This window comes from Pezoporus occidentalis, unplaced genomic scaffold (genome assembly GCF_034315485.1).
Source record: "Pezoporus occidentalis ecotype Australia unplaced genomic scaffold, CSIRO_AGI_Poc_V1 ctg66, whole genome shotgun sequence".
NCBI classification, from domain to species: Eukaryota; Metazoa; Chordata; class Aves; order Psittaciformes; family Psittacidae; genus Pezoporus; species Pezoporus occidentalis.
Window position 1 is genome coordinate 529783 of NW_026916009.1, and position 17880 is coordinate 547662.

The window sequence follows — 17880 nt, forward strand, 5'->3', positions numbered from 1 at the left end:
CCAGCAACCATCCCAGGGGCTCTTGCAAACCTCATCTGTGAGGTCCTCTCCTGTGATGCCTACCAGGTAGCTGATGCTGGTTAGGCTGCTGACACAGACATAAATGCTGTCACGCTGACCAGTGTGTTCTTGACAGGTACCGTGTGTTTCATTTCCTGGGAGGGTGTCATGGACTTCAGCCACTTCTAGCTTCTCCATTGTATCTGTGTTGGATGCAGTGGTGGCCCTTTGCAGTAGGAGACAAAGTGCTGTGGTGAGAGGGAGGGGAGAGGGTCTTCCCAGCTGCGGACTGGTGCTGTGAGCCTGTGCTGTGACCCCAAGGAGGGCAGTAAGGCTTGTGAGGAGCACAGCTGGCATCTGATGCAGCACCGTCTCCTATCTATATAGTCCTTCATCAGAGAGCTGCAAGGTACATAGTAGTACGGCTCATGCTGAAAAGAACCTTGCAGATGATTTCTCATGGGGTTTATGTGTGTTGCAGCATTTCTCTTCAAGCTGTGGCTTTCTTGCACAGGGGTCGAGAGGAGCAGCACTCATGAAGAAATTGGGCACAAACTTGATCTGAAGGGGTAGCAGCAACCCTGCCTCACCCAGCTAGTGCCAAAGCATCAGCAAGAGTAGAGAGGCTGATGTATGTCAAATTTGGGCTTGTACTCTGCCAAATTTTGACTTCGAGCTGTGGGTCTCAGTTACAATACTGCCACATCAGCATTGGTCCACGTTTGTGCCAGTGGAATTGTGCAGAACTGGACCCTGGAAGCGTTCATAGGTATTTCCCAAAGTAACCGTTGTCACTGTTTCTACATGGAGCATGTGGCACCTGGTTACAGCTTCCCTGTGTCTCTCCATGGTGGTGCTGACCCCTTCCAGTGCTGGGAGAGCTGCCCAAGTCCAGGAGCCTTGAAGTTCTTACAACCAGTTCTGGGCATGTCTTTTAAACAATGCCTTTGTTGGGGTTTATTCTCCATTTGCTAATGAAAAATGTTCTTTGCCATCACCCCAGTAAGATGAACCCAACTGGGATGGGGGGAGTGGGTTAAGTGCCTAGAAGCATACAAATGGGTTAAATCAAGACACATGAAGCATCTGGGGTTCTCTGCACATTCCTGCTGCCTGAATCAAGAGGCACGGATTATCATCAGCAGAGGATACCTCCCCAAGTGTGTAGTCTCCTCTAATTTGTGCTTTCAGCAGTTTGCATGTATTTGCCATGCTTTGGTAAAGAGCTTTTCCAGTCCAGCTGAGTGTTCAAAGTCGGTAAAGCCACTTGACTTACATACAAGAGCACTTGGTTGCTGTTTGCTTTTGCTGTGGGTTTTTTTCTCCCTCAACCACTTTAATGCCTCGTTTAATCCTGCAGAATTTAATTTTTCAGTTAGCCAGCATTTGCTCAGTGGAGCCAGCCAGTTTTCTCTATTACTAATCTCATTTTTGCTGCTCTCCCTTGGGTCCTACTGTTTAATATAGCTTTTGTTTGTTGGGTTTTGGGGCTTTTTTCCCCCCTCCTTTTTTGCCCAGTGTTTTGCCCATTCCACACAATGGTTTTGTTGGGTTTTTTTTTTCCTCTCCATCCCCTTTCCCCTCAGATTTCAACTGAAATTGTTGCTGAAGCGATTCTGCTAAGCAAAATTAGATTCTTAGAATTGTTCCTTGTCAGACCTTATTCTCCTCACTTGGCTCCTTTATCTCTACCAGCTCTGCCCAGGTACAAGGCCTTGCTTGGCAGAACTACTCCTAATACCCCTAATTAATGAATTAGAACCAGTCAAGGTCTCGTACAGACATACATGTTGTCTGAGGTAGGCCCTTTGAAGGGTGATGGAGATGAGGATCTTGACAAATAATATCTCTTCAAAAAATTCACCAAAGCTGCTGTGATGAGTCTGGAGAAGAGAAGGTTTAGGGGGGACCTTACCGCTCTCTACAACTACCTGAAAGGAGGCTGTAGTGAGGTGGAGTTGGTCTCTTCTCCCAGGTAACAAGCAATAGAACAAGAGGTAATGGCTTCAAGCTGCACCGGGGGGGCTTCTTCATGGAGAGGGTGATCAGGCATTAGAGCAGGCTGCCCAGGGCAGTGGTGGCATCACTGTCCCTGGAAGTGTAGATGAGGCCCCCAGCGATATGGGTTAGTGATGGACTTGGCAGTCCTAGGGTAACAGTTGGACTTGATGATCTTAAGGGTCTTTTCCATCCTCGTTGATTCTATGACATTTTGTGTGCCTTGCAAAGCTGCCTGCCTGTAGCAAATTTCCTGTGATGACATGCCAAAAAGATGATGCCTCTATCAGACGCTGTTTCCCATTAAACATGCTTAAAAAGCTATCAGTCCCGCTCATATCGGCTCCTAGTCCGCTGTGATGTTGGCTGCTTTCACGCAGCCTGTGCTACAGGGAGCAGAGTGTTTCACAAAGACTGTGGCTGCATCTCTTTGAGCTGTCCCTGCTTTGGGGCAGACTTTGCCCACAGGCAGCACCGTTTCCATCTGCCTTTGCCAGGTTCCAGAGAGTGGGGCTGGAGGGTGGCAGCCTAACTCTTTCTTAATTATTGAATACCTGCAGGATCTCTTTTCCTTCATTCACCCCCGGTAACACAGCATATTTATCTCTTCCTGCTCCTTCCTCAATTCTATGACTGGTGTTCTCAACCAATGCCAGAATCTATGGGCTGCTCTTAGCAAAGTCTGTAAGAGACAAACAACGCATGGATCTTCTCGTAGCTATGTATGTCTACGACAGACAGTACTTTTCATCTTCCTGCTTGCTATGTCAGCCCCCCCCGCCCACAGTGCTCATCCTATCCTATATGGGCCAACAACCAGGTGTAAGACTCCCTGGTTGGAAAACTGGTGGGTTTTAAGCGTATGGTCCCTCCGTGTTACTCTCTGGTCCTATAATTGAAGCACATCCTGTGGTGTAAAATTCTTAAATGCAACAAAACTATAAAACAAGATCCTCTTTTTACTTTGGTCATCTCTAATGCCATAAAACTTAATCCACTCTTTCACGTAATTCATAATTCAGTCTAGTTTTCCTTCTGCCTCCTGTTTTTCCACCAGCTATCTGGGACTTGATTTGCAGTGTGCTCCACAGCAAGCTTGTGGGAACTGCTGAACATGGTGTCAGGCCCTGCAAAGGAGCAAGCAGTGAGAACCTGCAACAAGCAGGCAGGTAGCCAAGGGCAGGACAAAGGTGCTGCTTGCCACAGAGAGTCATTGACCTTACTTGGTCCATCAGCTTTAGTTTTGCATTCCCAGTTTTATTCATTGCCCGAAGTCTGCAAGGAGCAGCATGCCATTGTAAGAGGTTTTTGTAGTATAAGTATTGCCTGAGTTTTTAATAATCAACCCAAAGTCGTTCCTGACCTGCACCAGGTTTATTCTAGGGTGGCCACGACAGCGCTGCCAGTGCTGATGACAGACAGCACCTGATGGAAATGACAGTGACAGTGGGAGAGCTGTGGGGCTGGGGCTGTGCAGGGGATGCTCAAAGCAGGACAGGTCCCTCGGTTCCAATTGTTCTTTTGAAACCCAGACATTATATCCTGCAATATGTGGCATAGTCTGTGCAGAGGGTCACATGTGCAGAACTGATGCTCCCTGAGCAGCGTGAGATAAGGGAAAAAGCATGGGGAACTGGAATGTCTTTATTACTTTTTTTCAAGGGGAGATTCTCTTTCACTTTTCATTTCCTCTTGTGTTTCCTTTCTGTATTTGTGCTTTAACATTAGGTTTGATTCTGTCCTGATAGTATTCAAGTGAAGGCTTACATATTTCATCAGGTTTGTCTCTTTTGTTTCCAGGGCTGAAAGTCCCAAACAATATGAAGCAGTCACAGCCGCGTACACATCTGGAGTCCTTTCATCCACTCCAAACAAGCACATTCCTTTATTCCTATTCACCGTCATTACTTAATTTCCTAAAGAGGCTGCAGCTCTTTAATGCCTGAGTGACGTATGTCAAAATGTCTCACTAGGCTCTTCCACTATGTGGTAATTCAGTATATCCTGTTTCCAGAGCTGAAGAAATACATTTCCTTCACTTTAGCTCATTACTCTAGGAAATTGCTTTTCTTCTATTATCCTGACAGCCTGGATTTTGACAGCTCCAGACTTGCTGGGTGAAGCTCATACAGTCTCTGCAAACACTTTTCTTCCTTGAGACTCCCCTGTCTGTCACCTATCATGTCCTTCCTAGAGCGGACCTTTTATTTGTGACTTTTCTTACCTTTTCCAATGGAGGCTGGGTGTCAGGACATAATTTACAATGCTGACCCTGAAGGTTTACAAAAAACAGGCTTGCCATACCCTCTCCATCAAGGTAACGATGCATTGCTTTACAGGCTCACAGAGATCTCCATTGCTGAACTTGTATTACCAATTCCTGTGTTAATGTAACTGTTATGGCCAAGTTTTAATAAAAGGAGCCATCACTTGTATTGCCTGGAACAGGACCTTCGAGAAAGCATTAGCAAAGATAAAATACAGTGCGCTCTCCTCAGCACTTTCTAATCTAAGAGCCACTTGACCTATCCAGAGGAAAACCCACAGATTATCTTGCAGAAAGCTGTCATGAGAGCTTTCAGTTACAACCGAATACACAGGAGCCAAACTTTGCTGGCTCCCCTTCCTCCTCTGTGCTCTTGCTTGTGCATGTAGGAAGATGGGTGTCCACTTTTCCCACACGCTATGGTCCTCGAGCCCCCGAGCCCAGCAGCAGCAGGGGAGCTGGCACAGCCCTTGATGTGATGGTTTAATCAGTAACTCCAGCAACTTCTCACTGGTCCTTTCCCAACACTTTGTGGTGTCCTCTGGCATCTTGGAAGGCTTGGATCCAGAGGGATGGTGGCCCCATGCTGAGACACCTGGTTATCTCATGGCTAAACCAGAAATGTCCTGTGCTCCTGCACATGCTTCTTGATGCTGTAGGCTGCTAATAGCACCCTCCTACCTCTCAGGGACAGCTTGAAGAGAAAGTATGTGTCTGTGAGGAGTTCCCATACCATGTGAGGAACGAAGCAGCACAGACGGAAATCTAGACCTGTTCACAAGAAAACACTCTACCAAAACAAGGACCTATTTATACTTGATGACAATCTTGCATTTGAATCCTAGACCTGAGTAATCCCATTTTTTTCTTCAAAACTGCTTCATTTTACCTGCGTAAGGGTCATGGCTGCAAACTGCCCCACCTTTCCTATGGGCTGTCCTGACACAGCCATCTGTCTGCTGCAGAACTCCGTTTGCAAGCAATCCCATTTGTTTTCTCCTTGCTTTCAGTTTCCATCAACTCTAGGTGACACCTGGAGAACAGCAGTCCATGGCTCCCCCCAGTCTCTCTAAGGAAGTAAAAGCCTCCCAGCTCTTCCCTTTCACCATACCCCACCAAGAATGACATGGCTTATAGCAAAGTTTCCTCTTCCTTAACTGGTGTCACTGGGTAAGATGCATTTATTCACTGGAGACCTGCAGACACATGTTGATGCTATTCCCTTCCTAACTGCTGCTCTGAACATGTATCTCATTTTCAGGTGTAATGAACCTCTCCAAGCTTCTTGTCTCATCTGCAACTCTGAACATTTCTGGCAGTTTCCCATGGCAGTCTGATGGGGAAGAAGCCTTACCAGATGAGCTTACTGCTTGCTAATCATTTCTTTCCTCTTTTGTGATGAATAAGATCCTGATGGGTGTTCAGCTCCTGGGCCCTCCTTCAGGAGAGGCTGGAGAGTGGCTGGTGGCACCTTCATCATCAGTGGGCTGCCAGGTAAGTGAGTTATGGCAACTGTGCCCATACCCATTGCTCTGTCCTGCTGGTGTGGCTCTTCTGCAGGCTTCACCAGTTTGCCTTGGAGTGGTCCTAGGTTTTGTAACTGTTTTGTGGCTGTTTTTAAGGCAGCCTCACACCTGCAGTTGTGCTCTCCTGCTGACAACTCTCTTGCCTCCAGTTAAAACCAGACACCAAGCTCGGGGGAAAATTAATGACACCTGCAAATTACACATGCTCAAATACTGCTGCTTCATTTGCAAGTAAAATCAGATATTTTGGTGTCTGAGGCCTGTGCCTTATGCATCTGCATATCTTAAGCATATAAACAGCTGGAATTTGCTTTGCAGACATGCTCAAGTTGGCAGCCAGGCACGCTGGTGTGGCTGTGCACAGCCTGGCTGAGATGGCTCCTCTGCACATCCAGCGTTGTGTGTGTGATGTTGGTGATCCCTGTCAAAAAAAGCAGTTCTTGCTCTTCCTCCAGTGGGTTTGGGAACAGCTCTCTGCAATTCCCTTAGCACAGCCAATGTTTCTGAGGACCTGGGACTCACCTTGTACCAGCGTACCCTAGGCCAGGTGAGATCCTGCACCACAGCCAGAAGGTGAGGTTTACATCCAGGAGACCTGCCTGGCTCTCTTGCTGAGGCCAGCCGTGGCCACTTACAAAGAAGACCCACATGGCCTCAGCCAAGGGTGCAGTTTTCCAGGCCCTCCACATTGGCTCAGCTTTACAAAAGGGCAATAAGTGCGTGGTGTGCAGGCAGTTGAATCGAGCAGGGGTGCACTGCTTTTCCTCTCTCTGTTGTTTCCCTCCAGCTAATCTGAAGTCGTTTTGAAAGCTCATATTTTGATCTCAGTGTATACAGAAAACAGAACAGCTCCAAACCCTCATCCCAGCAGCACACAGGAATGCCGTTGCCGAGCTCACTGTGAGCACACACAGCTTTCTGTCACATCCTGGGGCTCAAGGCAGCAGGCAGAGCTCTCTCATGAGGCTTCCAGGCTGGCAGAAGCTCAGGCAACTCCAACACCACCACAGACCATTCGATGGGACCTCACGATGGGGAATATGAGTGGAGGTTGCTCCCTGGCCCCATATGTGGAGAGACATTTTAGGATCTGTTGCAATAGGATGAGGAGTGATGGTTTTAAACTAAAAGAGGGGGGATTCTGGCTGGATGTGAAGAAGAAATTTACAATGAGGGTGGTAAAACCCTGGCACAGGTTGCCCAGAGATGTGGTGGATGCGCCATCCCTGGAGACATTTAAGGCCAGGCTGGATGTGTTTCTGAGCTACCTGATCTAGTTGAGGATGTCCCTGCTCATTGCAGGGGGTTTGGACTAGATGACTTTGAAGGTCCCTTCCAATGCAAACCATTCTGTGGTTCTATGTCCCTTGAAGATGGGCAGCAACAAGTCTCTCCCTTAAAGAGAAGGGAGAGGGGAGTTTCAGCAGTGGGGAGAGGAAAGGGTTGTGTTGTTGACCAAGGCAGCAGCTTAGTGCAGCTGTGCTCGCGGCAGCCCTGAGCTCTCACCAGTGTTTCTTTGAATCCAAAGCGAGGTTTTAGGCACCTTGTCTGCTGGGTTGCTTTGTGGGTGGCTGGAAAGCCAGAGGCTCATGACACTATCCTGTCCCTTGGGCTTTCTGCTTTCCTGCTGGGAGCTGGAAGCCGCAGGAACACATCTGTTTCCAGGGCTCAGTGTGGGGGCCAGCAGGGCACAGGACCAACATTGCCTCTTTGGTGTTATGAACATGTGAAGCACAGCACACGGCAAATCCTAATCCTAATGGCTGCTGGAGCATCTGCTAAAATACTGACCCTCCTGCCCTCCATCCTGTAGAGATATGGTTGAAGGGCTGCCTATGGTTCTTTCTCAGGCTGGTGATGTTCCCAAGCAGCACAGCCCTGTGCTTGGCTAGGGGGATGCCAGCCGCACCGCTTCTCCTGCCCTGACTTCCTCACCTATGGACAAGGGCCAAACCTGTATTCCCTCCATGGTCTGGCCATGGGCAGTGCTGTGCAATGCTGGCTTCAGAGCCTCACTGTGCACAGCCCTTGCACAGCATAAAGACAAAATGTGTTTCCGAAGCTGCACTGCTGAGCAAGCACTGTGCTGAGCGCGCAGGTGGGACAGGCAGAGGCGTCTGCCCCGCAGGACAGGCGGATGATGTGAAACCATCAGACAGGAGAGCGAGCCACAATCAAACAGAGCAGAATTACCTGCAAATGCAAAAGAATCGAAGCGTGTCAGGGAAAGCAGGAACACAGGAGGGATAAAGAGCTCAGCATTAGGCTCCTCTTGGGGAGAGTGTCAGGGCAATGATAACTTGCCAGGGCTTTGATTTCTGGTGAATGCATACAATGTGTATGATTTGTTCGCTGCTGGCAGAAGGTTTTGTTGGGGGTGAGACCAGGAGGAGCAGCCCACGCTCCTTGGCTCTCCCTAGATAAGGAGCTGTTTGATGTTGCGGCACTCTGCCATCGGAGCAGGGAGAACTGATGAGCTGCCTTGCACAGGAACTTCAGCCCAGCCGGCACCACATAAGGTCCTTTATCAGTGTTTATTATTATTGTTGGTGTAACTGTTGATATTATTACTGCTATTTGTTATTATGGACACCTGCCAAGACACACGGGCTATTTTTTCTGCCTTCCTAAATGCCAGCACCTATTTTGTTTGCACTGAATCCATGGGCATGTATCTGGGCAAGCCACAGCCTACCCTGGCTGCGTGCCGATGTGGGGATGTTTGCAGGGGGCTCCTCAAGCATGGAGTGGCGTGTGGAGGTGTATGTGTGCACATCTGTAAGACAGAATGCCATTTCTTAACCACTGTGCTCATTCCTCCTTAGCACAATGCCCAGATCAGGTAAAATCAAGCTCCAGTACACGGAGAAATGTGTTTCCCCATTCCCTTTTGGATGCCAGAGCCTCGTTGTCTCACAGGACTGTGGGCTGGGTGTGTTTGTTTGTGTCGAGTTGCTGATACATTCATGGAAAGTCAGAGCTAAAAGACTTTAAAGTGGTGATGTTTTCAGGTGCAGAAAAAACTGACCGAGACCGTTTGGCATTCCCTGCATGGGACTCCTGCCCTGGAGTGTCAAAGCAATTTTGGAATCAGGTGCCCAACGCTATTCACAGGGAGGGTGAATGTACATTTACATGCACACCCAAGATCACACAGACAAGGGTAACCAGGACCAGGCTCCCTTAACAACAAGGCAAGACACTGTAGTGACTTAGCTGATGTGGGGTTGAGCCTCAGGCCAGGATTGATGTGTAAGTGGACGGATCTACAATGCAGTCTCCATAAAACACGGTCAGACCCAACAGTGCTGTGGCAGGTGGGCAGCCACAGTGCAGGCAGGAGCATCACTGAGGAAGCTGTTTGCAGACCCTGATTTACATCTGCTGCTGTCTGCCCTGGCACACAGGAACACAGGGGAGCTGGGTGATGTCTGGATTCAGCTGACTGACAAGGTGGAAGCAACCAGCCACAGTTTCTGCAGCACCCCAGGTCTGTGTGCCAGTGTAGCACCCTGCTAGCTCAGCCACCAGCCCTGCCTGGGCCCTTTCCAGGTACAGACATGACGTGTGGCACCAGCTCCAAAACACACTGCACATGACAGCCAGAGCACTGTGAGGCCACCGGGAAGCCTGGGTGGCTGATGGGGCTGTTAGCACTCTTTCAGCCGTCTAATGTACAAGTCCTTATCAGAAAGCCCTGGCTTAATCTCAGCTCAACTGGAAAAATGCCGATGACTGGAAATGTCATCAGCTGCCTGTGGGCCAGGCTGGCCCTGAGCTGATAAGGAGCAACGCGGAATAAAAATGTCAGCACAAAACTGGAGAAACACGGAGCCTGGTTGCATCTCTCCTCCATCCCGCAGGAAGCCGGGCCCCTCTGCTGCCAGTCGTTCTCTAAAGCCTCAGCAAGAAAACCTGCTCTCTCTGAGGAAGGAGAAAAGTGGCTGATCTCAGTGCAGCAGAGAAAAAGTGAAACTCCTGCCCCACTGACTCAAAGAGGGTAAGGAAGCCATATTTTGTTGCTTGCTTTATCTTCTTAAGGCAAATCTTGTGATGTTCTGGGTTGGAACCTTGTTTTTTTGAAGCGCTGGTAGATGGTGGGAGAAGGAGACGCACCCAGAAGGAGATCTGACCCCCTGAAATGTGGGCTTGGAGCACCATCTGGGCACTAGGTTTGGGAAGCAGCTCCTCTTGCCCCATGAAGAGCATGCACTCAGGATCCCACAGGAACAACAAATACCACAGCCCTTGGGCAAGGATTAATGCCGTAAGTGACTATATCTCACCTTCCCTCACTGGTGGGAGGGATGTGTTAATTACCCATGGGGAATGGGGTGCAAAGCTCAAACCCTGTGATTTCCAGAGCAGAACAGTGTCTGAATATGGTCACCTGGGTCTTGAGTCTGTCTGTGTCCCTTACAGAGAAGTTTAGGGAGGTATACTTGCATAGCCACTTGCACAGTTCATACGTAAGTAACTTATGAACTCATGGAAGCAACCTGTGAATTTTTCCATCTGTGTTTTACTGAGGAGTCTTTGAAAGAAAGATAGGAGCCAGAGAGAAACGAGGCAGTGTGATTTACAAAGGCTGCAGGTGGTATCGATGCTGGCTTTATGTCACTGTTGTGCTGGGAGATAGAAAGGAGGGAAGATGCACTAGTTCCTCACCCCACTGGATCCCTTGGCCAAACTCCAGCCCTGGGACTTGCTCATTGTGCCCAAGGCACATGAGCCAGCTGGATTGGTCTCCTACTTTACCACACCAGCCCTCACGTCAGCTTTGCCCTGCAAGGCCCCACAGGGCACATTGTGCTTCATGTGTGTGTGCCCAGACAGTAGTGTGATGTTTGTGGATTGTCTTTTTGAGGCTATTCCTTCTCTGGTTGGGCATGCCAGGACAGTCCATTGCCAGCTCAAACAAACATCAGTACAGGCTGGGGATGAAGGGATTGAAAGTACCCTGGAGGAGGAGTTGGGGTTAAAGGAAGTGATTCTGCTGCTCTACTCTGCTCCGCTGAGACTACACCTGGAGTACTGCATTGTGCTCTGGGGTCTTCAGTACAGAAAGACATGGACCTGTTGGAGGCAGTCCATAGGAGGGCCACAGAAATGATCAGAGCACCTCTCCAATGAGGAAAGGGTGAGAGAGTTGGGGTTGTTCAGCTTGGAGAAGACTCTGGGAGACCTTACTGCAGCCTTTCAGTAGTTAAAAAGGGCCTATAAGAAAGACGGGGAAGGACTTTAGGGCAGGGGCAGTTGAGGGGTGATGGTTTTTAACTAAAGGAGGAGAGATTCGGGCTGGACATGAGGAAGAAATTCTTTACAATGAGCGTGGTAAAACCCTGGCACAGGTTGCCCAGAGATGATTTGGATGCTCCATCCCTGGGGACGTTCAAGCCAGGCTGGATGTGGCTCTGGGCAGCCTGATGCAGTTGAGGATGTGGTTGCTCATTGCAGGGGGGTTGCACTAGGTGAGTTTTGAAGGTCCCTTCCAATCCAAACTATTTATGATTCGATTCTATGAAACCTCCCTGGCGGAGTTTCCCCAGCTCCCTTTTTGCCAGCATGGTTCTCATGACTATTTATGGCATCATCGCTGAGATTAAACCCCAGACTCTGCCTGGTCCCGGTCTGGTCTTTGCAGACACGGGCCCTGTGCGCAGCCGAGTGGTGCTTCCTGATTTACAGCGGTGGCGGGAGAGCCGGCAGGGCGCTCACAGGTCGAGGCAGAGCCCGGGATTTGCTCGCCAAGGGAGGGGTGACGCCGGGTCCCCGGCTCCGCCCGGCTCGGCGCAGGGCCCCGTCCGGCCCCGCTAGGGGGAGCTCGGGGCTCACGCACCGGCCCGGGTGGGCGCTCCGCCTACCGGCACCGGGAGGCTGCGGGCGGCGGTGTCGGGGCTGAGTCACCCCATGTGCCCGGGCAGTCCCTGCTCCGAGCTGAACGCGGAAGCGGGGGATCGCTGACAGCACCAAGGAGCGGGCAGGAGGCGGGTGTGGGACGGCGGAGGGAAGCGCGGTGGTGAAGGATAGGTCTCAACGGGAGAGGCGTGAAGGCGCACAGAGGTGGCCGGGCGGGCCCTGAGCGCTGAGTGGATGGAGGAGTAAACAGAAAAGCTTTGCTGGAGCTCTTGGTTTTCAGGAGGTTAATTTACCCGGTGACATTAAATCCTCCCAATTATTTCTTGCCACGGATACTGCCTATTGAGTAATTTACTTCGTATAAACCTATCAAGCGGTTCTCACACAGCAATTGAACAAACACACCCCAGAATTTTGATGGGTCTGGACAAAAGTAATCAAAAAGATTAATTATCGCTGTTAATCGCTTGCTTTGCAGACTCAGTTGCACACACCCCAACATGCCTGGTGCCCTAAGTGCTTGGGAAGCAGGGCCAGTGGGCTGGGTAACAGCAGCAGCAGGGGCTGAAGGCAGAGGAGCCTGCCATTGGCACAACACTCATGGAGAGACAGATGTTTGGGTGTCAGTATGTCCATGCTGGGACAAGGAGGTTTTGTGGAGGTCTCTGGACACCAGTGATGTGACCAAGAGCGTGTTTCCTTAGCTTCCAGAGTGATTTGCTTAATCAGCCTTGACTTCCTGCTCAATCAGGCAGCTTCTCTGGTGGGGCAGGGTGGCCGGAGGGGCTCTGAGGAGCTGCTGGGAAAGAAGAAGGTTCAGAGGCTGGAACACTTTCCCTGGAGGGAGCATGAAGGAAGTTTAAACTAATTTAGCATAACAAAGGAAAGGTTAAGGGGTGACTGGATCATCATCTTGATGTACTTCTTTAGGAATGAGACTTCTGGGAGCTGAGGGCTGTTAGAGTTTAGAGGACAAAGGAATAACAACATACAGTATCTGAAAGAGGAAGACAGCACGCAAAAAAGGGTGTCTCCCTTGTTAACGCTTAAGGTTATCGACTAATGTACTCAAGGATGGAAGAGTTTCTATCCCTCGATATCTTTAAATCCAGACGGCAGATCTTTCTGAAAGACAAGCCTGGGGTCACACAGAAATTATGGACTTGTGATTCTGTGGCTCGTGTCTTGCAGGAGTTCATATGAAATGATTTTATCTGATCCTTTGGACCTTAAGATCTATACATCTCCTTGCAATAGCTAACAGCTGCTGCAAACCTGCTAACTCCAACTGGTAGTCTGTAGATGACCATGATGTGATACACTTTGTGCCCTCTTCACCCCAGGACATAGTCCTGATGTACAGCCAGGACCGCTGTGCCATGGCAGGGTAGCCCTTGAGCCCCCCTTTCTCTCAATGGATTAGTGTGGTGCTGCATTTTCCCATGCAGTTTTTCTGTCCAGGGACGGCCGAAGGCTTGCTGCTGCATAAGTTGAAGAAAGCATGTTCTGCAGTCGGGGCTCTGCTGTTTGCTGAGGACTGCTGAAGTATATGGCATCATCTGCAGAGGCTGTATGGCTTTATTTCTGCTGAGCTATGGCTACTCTTCAGAGTGACCATCAATGAAATAGTGGAAACCAATATCTGCTTCTACAGAAAACTACTGTCTGTGAGAAGGAGGCCTCTCTTTTCCCCAGGAAATGTTCAGGTTTCTGTTGTCTATGTCCAGATTTGCCTGATGGGGGCATGAACCTAAAGCTCTTGGCTGCCAAACTCTCCTGATTTGAGCCTGCTGCCTGGTTTGAATTTCTTCTCCTCTGAGTCCTTAGGTTGCTCAGCTGAGCGTTGCGTTAATGTTGGGCTTGGAATTTGCTATTCCTCCCCTAAATCGCTATGCTCTGCTGCCCAACCGTGCAGTAGTTCCTCAGCTAATGTAAATCAGTTTAGCTCCTCTGCCTTCCCCCTTCTGTCACATACCCTGGCTCACACCGCCTCCCGCAGCCTGGCACCCTGAGGCAGCCACCACAGCAACCCTGTTTGTCCCCACAGGCCCTGCGTAGGAAGGTGAGGGTTAGACGGAGATGCCAGTTAAAGCCCAGTCAGCTGTGGCAGAGCTCCAGTGGAGCGATGCTCCTGTCATCTCCATCCTAGGGCTGGGCCTGGACTCTCGTACCTCCTGCCTTTTGGACCGGGCAAGTGAAGCACTGCTGCCTGTCAGGTCCCTTGGTGCTGGTGATGTGGAGGGTTCACCCCCATGAACATCGCCATAAGCAATACGTAAGAAGGCAGCATCCCTGTGCTAGGTCCTTGACTTCAGCAGGCTTCCTGGTGGATTCAGACTTCCAGCATGACTCAGGATATTGCAGTGTATCCTTAAGATAACATCTTTTGCTTGCCAACATGTAGGCTGGCTGCCAAAGGTGGGGGAGGAGATCTGTTGTGAGTCTTTTGTATGTGCTCATAGTAAATAGATATATGCCAAACTGATTGCAATTGCCTTCTATTTCTCCACTAGGAATTGAAGGAAGGGAAGAAGCAGTCCCCCATGGTCTCCCCCAAACCACTGCCTTATACCCAGGGTGCCTGCAGCCACCCATCACTGTTGCAGCCAGCACACACCCCATAAACAACAGTGTCATGATCCAGGTTTTGGCACATGCTTCGAGATGCCTGACCTGTCTATCAGGGTGCTCTCTCCACTCTGCGTCTGAACGTGCTGCTGGGTGAGAGACGTGCAGATGTCCCTGGTTATGGATGACGGGAGCTAGGGTGCAGCAAAGCAAAGTGACAAGGGAGTGCTGCTGGCTGGGGTCAGAGCTGCCCATGGCATGGGCACCCTGGCTGGGTCAGCCCTCACCCTGCAGAGCTGAGCAGTGTGCTGGGCCAGCTCAGACTCACTTGCAGGACAGAGTCAGTCTCTGATCTACTGCCCTGTTGTCAAATCATTAGCTTTTCCGGTTTAAACGCTTGATAAAATGGCCCTATTTTGAAGCCTGCCAGATGAGCTGCTGCTCGCTGCCCAGGACTGACACTTCCAGCTGCTCTCTGGCAAGATGCTTTCTCAAATGATTAGAAAAATAAAAGTAATCAAAGTTGTAACCACATCTGTGGCTGCTGTTATTGCTGGGAGCTGGGAGAACCAGCTCGGAGGCTTCGAGGTACCTTCTGAACTGGAAGTCTACCAGCACAGGTCCTGGTAATGGGAAGACCAGACACTAATGTGGCTCTTACTGAAATTTCTGGCTGAGCGAAAAAAGCAGCCTAAAAACCATCTGATTTAGGCTGTTATCCTAAATCAGCTGTGGGTTCTCTTCATGCACACCATCCAGCTGTGCTGATACATTGGCAGGCCAAGCTGATGAAGAGATCTGTAGTGTTAGTGAATGGTTTTACTTAGACGAGTCTCTTTTTCTATTAGTTTTTCCTAGGCTGCAGTATCTGTCCTCCACCCTTTCCCAGCACAGCTGGCAGAGAAGGGAGCAACACAATTTTTGCCTTGGTGGAAGAGAACGGGAATGGTACAGAGCATATCTGGAGCATTGCTCTTGAGTTGGAGGGACAAATTGTCTGCTGGTGTAGAAAGCCCCACCTCAATGGCATGCCGATGAGGTGACAGCAGTTTAATGCAGCAGAGGCTCTGTCCCCATCATCTCTAGGAAAAGTTGATTAGGTCCAGCAGATTGCTGACTTCTTTCATGAAGAAGCTGTAAAAAGTTCTTTTCTTCTGCTAGTGCTTCTCTCCAGGGAGTAGTTGGCAGAGAGAGGCGAGTCTCTCAGCAATAGTACATTTCGAAGTTATTATGCCAGCAGAAAAGAAACACAAGGATTTGAACTTGGTAATACATATTTCTGTATGACAGGCCAGAGCACTAAAGAGACACACACACACACACACACACACACACACACACACAGACACACACAGAGCCCGCCCGGCAGACCTCCCCAGGTCTGCAGGGCGCCTGACTCACTGCACTGTGGACCATGGAAGCTGTGAACAGGACCCCATTCCAGGGCTAATCCACCCTTAAACACAGCTCCTGGTTTCGATGGCTTGGTCCTGCCACCAAGCCAGCTCCTGTGCTGGCTGGGAGGCATGGAGATCTGGATAGAGCTTGCTCGGCCTCAGGATATGTCTCTTTTGGCTGTGGACAAATGGGGTCACCTTCTCTATCCACCCTACTGCTGTAATGAACCTACTGGTCATGATGATGCATTCAAGTAGTGAGCAGTGCCACTGAGCCCAAATCTTTGTGGGGCTGTGGTAATAATACTGCTTTCATGTAGGAAATGAGTGAATTGTCAACCAAGACCTCCTCCTTTTGTAATGATTAGCCCTCCGCTAATGATTTAATATTGGGTGATGTTGAGTGCTGCAGTATTGATGTTTAATGTGGTTGTCCTGGGTTCAGCAGTAGCAGTCATTTTTCTCCTTCTTGGTAGCTGGTGCAGTGCTGTGTTTTGACTTTCAGCTCAGGAACAGAGCTGGTAACACTGATGTTTTGGTTTGGCCAAATGTGAGCCTGATGCTCTGCCAGGGAGGAGGGGAAGCCGGGAGGAAGCAGAGACAGGACACCTGACCCAAACTGACCAAAGAGGTATTCCATACCACAGCACGTCATGCCCAGGATGTAACTGGAGAGTTACCTGGAAGGGCTAGGGCACTGTGGGGTTGGAGGAGGTATGGGTCGGTGCTTGGTCAGGCTGGGGTGGGCGGGGGGGGGGGGGGAGTTAGCAGTTGGCTGGTGCTGAGGTGTTGTATTCTCTTCCCTTGTTATTTCCTTTATCATTATTACTATTGGTGGTAGCAGTAGTGATCTGTGTTATACCTTAGTTACTAAACTGTTCTTATCTCAACCCGTGGGAGTTGCATTCTTTTTGACTCTCCTCTCCGTCCCTCCGGGAGTAGGGGAGTGAAAGAAGGGGGGGGAAATGAGTGGATGAGTTGTCTGGTTTGGTTTAAACCACGACAGTTCTCTAAAGCAAGGGCTCAGGAAGCAATAGATTTACTTTAGCTAATGTGTGAGAGCTGGGCTGTCCCTGGGCTCTCTGCTAGCTGACGGTCTGACGTGTTTGCTGTGGTGTGGCAGCCTCACCTAACAGAAGCTGAATTTCTGGCTAATAATTTAATGAAGGCTTTGCTGTATTTCCAATTACTGGAAAAAGCCATGATTCTTTTCTGCTATGTGTTACGAAATCAGCCCTTCATACTCCATGGAGCCAGGGGGGAGAGCACCTCATCCTTCTGAGATCCTCATCAGTCTTCCAGAAAGCCTGCCCACCCTCCAAGGGGCTGGGAGGCAGCTCCCAAATGGAGGAGGGCAGCAGATGTAGAGCACTGCATGGGGGAACTGAGCTGGCCCCAGGACCCACTTTGCCCCATGCGTGGCTGAAGTAGATGGATCTGGCGCCACAAGTAAGTGGCGTGGGAGGAAAACTTGGAAGGACAAATTACTGCAGGTATTGATTCCCAAGGCTGCTTGCAGAGGGATTTCATTTAGCAGCACTGCCAATGACATTATGTGCAGGATCTTGTCCATGGCTGGTTCAGTGGCATTAAGAGAATTACTTTGGCCTAATGAATAGGAATAAGAATATTTCAACCTCCTCCCTGGAAAGTAATGGTGGATCATCAAGTGTGCAGCCAAGTTCAGGTCTAGTCACTTGCCAAGTGAATGTAAATGACAGGTTGTTTTATTTAATGGAGACCATGGTGCGCTGGCCAGAATTCTTTTCTTTGTGGGTTGGTGTGTCCCTCCCCCCATTCTAAATCAGACTTTGTCTCTGCTCCTGACTGGCGCTTATATTTCAAGCAGAAGAGATTTTTGCTGACTCTTGCACTGAGATCTGTCTGTAAATTGCTCTAAACCTCCTCAATCAGCTGTATTTCATGCTGTGCTATGGGAGGAGGCAGGAGCTGGTGTGCTGGTGGTGGTCACCACCAGCCTGCAGTGGAGCTGGATCTCCCTGCCTTCTTCCAGCTCAGAGCCAGTGAGATGCTGCATTGCTGTCACTGCTGCCCCATTTCACCAAGATCAAGGGGACGTTGTGGAACCCCTCACCCTGGCATTGTGCCCTTTGCTGGCACGATGTACGAGCACCTGGGCTGCATTGCATTTGGATTTAGACAAGCCACTCGCTCCTGCAGGACACCTCCAAAGCCTTCCTCCTGCTCTCTGCACTGCTGTTAACAAGATGTTTGCAGGGGTAAAAGCCCCTGAAAAGGGCTGTGT

At 49.8% G+C, this 17880-nt stretch overlaps 1 long non-coding RNA gene across 1 annotated transcript; it reads left to right on the forward strand.

Annotated features, from left to right (window-relative positions):
• Window positions 1-9178: 9178 nt before the first annotated feature.
• Window positions 9179-14746, forward strand: LOC134175094 (uncharacterized). The gene is made up of 2 exons (XR_009968892.1): window positions 9179-9790; window positions 14163-14746. It is a non-coding gene; the product is annotated as an uncharacterized LOC134175094 (long non-coding RNA).
• Window positions 14747-17880: the final 3134 nt, after the last annotated feature.